A 3,247-nucleotide genomic window follows, 5' to 3' on the forward strand; every position below is an offset into this window, starting at 1 on the left:
AAACGGCTAATATCACTGGAGACATCAGCCATGACAAGTCTTTTCAATTTGACTCCCCTTGCTCTCATGATTTATGATGGTAGCAAAACACACTAAACCCCAGATATTTTAATTTTTAAGGACTACACAGTAGTCTACTTTTGATCTTTGTGCAAACTTGCCAGGGGTACAATGGAATTTCTATGCTCAGGACAAGAGTAAAATGTCTGTGTGATGATAGGTATAGTCCCCACACAGATGAGGAAGGGGCCAGAGAGGCCCTGGTGGTAGGGATAGCCCCACTCTTCCAGACCTGTCAATCATGCACGACAGGGAGGTGGACTTTAAGAAGGAGGAAACTGTAGTTAGCAGGGGTGGGGAAGGAGTAGGATTGTCCTAGGTACTGGACTGCTAGGTACTGGAGTGACTCCTACTGCTCTAGAGTGAACTTCACCCTGGGCCTGAGGAGTGGACAGCAGACCCCCAAGGTAAGACAGATAGACAGGCTTACCACCTCCCTGCCTTTTTCTGGAGCCTCAGGGAGAGAGTATCCCTAAAGTGTGGCGGGAGTTTGTGACTTCCATTTTGATCCCCCAGCTGGAGAGAATTAAGGAGGCCCACAAGGGGAAAGCAGCCCTTGTGAATAGTGGGGAAGTGGGGCTGGTGTTGTGAGCAACCAGTTTATATAAATGGTCAGGGTCAGATTCCCCCATCCCTTGAGGGAAGATCCATCAAGGACTCTGTTATAGTTTCTTTCAGGGCTTAACCTTGGAACCCTTACGTATGTTGGCAAGCACATATACATGTAGTCCCATGTAAAGGTGCAAGCACATCATTTAAGACCAGGCTGTGCAAACCTTACTCACTTTGGTGAACGTTTACTCAGGCAAGAAGCCCCACATATCAGGACTTCTTACCTGAGTAAATGTTCACCAGAGTAAGGGTGGTACAGGGCTAGTCTTAAATTATTTGTTGCACTGTTCACCTTTGTTCAGCTTGTCCTTGTCTGTCCCGCCATGGATGCAAGTCGACACCACACCATTCTGTTTTGTTGTGAGCACATTCTTTCCATTTCTGGACAAAGAGTTTTGTCATGGGATTGGCCCAGTGCGTTTTTGGTCTGCCCAGCGGTCGCTTGTGGTCTCTGGGAATCCAGTCACAGATGCGAGTTGTCCACCTATTGTCTTGCCTGAGGACTACATGACCCACCCATCTTCGTTTTGCATCATATATTGCCTGCACTACATTGGTCACCTGTATGCCTTCTGACCTCCTCATTCGGTATGTGATCACAGAGCAATATCTTACAAATACGCCTTTCCATTGCTCTCTGGGTGACAGCGAATTTTTATTCCTCCGCTTTCATCATTGACCAGCTTTCTGCTCCGTACATCGTTGCTGGCAGAATAGAGGAGTTAAACAGTTCTTTCCTTTTCTTCATGGGCAGTTCATCATCTGTTAGAGACATCTTTATTTTGTTGAAACTTGCCCATCCCGTCTTTCGCCTCCTACTGTATTCCCCTTTGAATGAGTTGTCTTAGTTGCTTACCCAAGTAAATATATTTGTTGATCTTGATTTCTTTCCCATTTACATTGATAAGTTCCTTCTGCACAATGCTCATTCCACATCCACTTCATCTTCAACGTGTTAATTTCCAACCCGATATCAAGCGAAAGTGTTTGCAGTTGCAGCAATTGTTCTCCAGTTCTGCTGTTTCCTTCGCCAGTATTACACAGTCATCAGGGAAGAGAAGATGCATTAACTGATCTTCTGATTCCTTCTTCCCAGTTCAATTTCTTGAACAGTGACTCCAGTACTGCTGCAAACAGCTTTCATAAGATTGTGTTGCCTTGTCTAACTCCTCTGGGTATAGTAATAATGCAGGGGACATTGAACGATGTTATCTCTGTTGAGCAATTGTGATTAATTTCTTCCAGCGGGTCGAAGTACCTCGGGTCGATTCCGTTTTCATTGAGTGCGTTGAGTACAGCATTAATCTCTACTGAATCAAATGCCTTTTTGTAGTTGACAAATGCAATACACAATGGTACTTTGTATTCCTTGCATTTTTCGATGAGCTGCCGAACCGAGTGGATGTGATCAATTGTCGAATACGCTGAGTAGAAACAAGTTTGTTCTCATGCATTTCAAGATCCTTCTTAATCGGATTGAGTATGAAGTGGGTGAAGTCTTTATACACCTGTGAGAGGAGTGTGATTGGACAGTAGTTGCTCGGTTCTTCTGGATCGCCTTTCTTCATCAATAGTATTGTTTTTGATTTCTTCAATGCATCTGGAACACGCTTGCTATTGATGTAGATGGTGAACCATTGTGCCAATGCTTTGAAGAGAGAATCTTCCCCTGCTTTGAGATATTCCAGCAAAACATCATCCACTCCTGGATTCTTCCCTCTCTTTATGTTATGAACTGCATATTCAATTTCTTCCCACATAATGTCGGGAACTTCTTCTGTAACCTGCTGCCTTGATGGTGTACACTGGACATTGACATGCGAGGAATAGAGGTCATTATAGAATTTTGTACATATTTTTTGTTCACCTTGCTCCTTTCCAATGTCCTCTCACCATTTTCATCTTTCAGCACTGCTGGGATAATCTGTTGCAGCCTAACATCTCTTTCTACAGATTCTCATTCTTTTTGGCCACCTCTCTCAATTTCTTCTTTCTAAAGTCTTCGTAGTCTTCTTTGATCTTCACACAAATTTCTTTGCACAGTGTTCTGTATTCTTTGCCCATTTTTCCTTCTAATTTCATGTGTGCCCTCCTTGCTATCAGATTCACAGTTTCCTCGCTGATCCTCTGCTTGCATCCTAGCGTTTACAATGCCTTTGCCTTCTTAGCTGCTGAGATTATCTGTGAGATAGTCCTCATCGAGGTCCTTGTTGACCTTTGTGACAGGGTCGGGCCAGATGGCTATAGGAGAGTAATAGAAGGCAGATATATTAGCCCCAGGTTAAGTAGGTCCCTTTTCCCTGGGTGAGGTAACAGGGAAGGTTCCAGAACAATCAGGAACCTTCTGGAGACAATTAAGACAGACAGGCTGGTTAGAACACCTGCAGCCAATCAAGAAGCTGCTAGAATCAATTAAGGAAGGCTAATCAGGGCACCTGGGTTTAAAAAGGAGCTCACTTCAATTTGTGGTGCATGTGTGAGTAGCTGGGAGCAAGAGGTACTCGGAGCTGAGAGTGAGAACACATACTGTTGGAGGACTGAGGAGTACAAGCATTATCAGATACCAGGAGGAAGG

General features: G+C 44.3%; 1 pseudogene; it reads right to left on the reverse strand.

Annotated features, from left to right (window-relative positions):
• Nucleotides 1-960: 960 nt before the first annotated feature.
• Nucleotides 961-2,769, reverse strand: LOC114021081 (annotated as a pseudogene).
• Nucleotides 2,770-3,247: the final 478 nt, after the last annotated feature.

This window comes from Chelonia mydas, chromosome 2, assembly GCF_015237465.2.
Source record: "Chelonia mydas isolate rCheMyd1 chromosome 2, rCheMyd1.pri.v2, whole genome shotgun sequence".
Classification (NCBI taxonomy): domain Eukaryota; kingdom Metazoa; phylum Chordata; order Testudines; family Cheloniidae; genus Chelonia; species Chelonia mydas.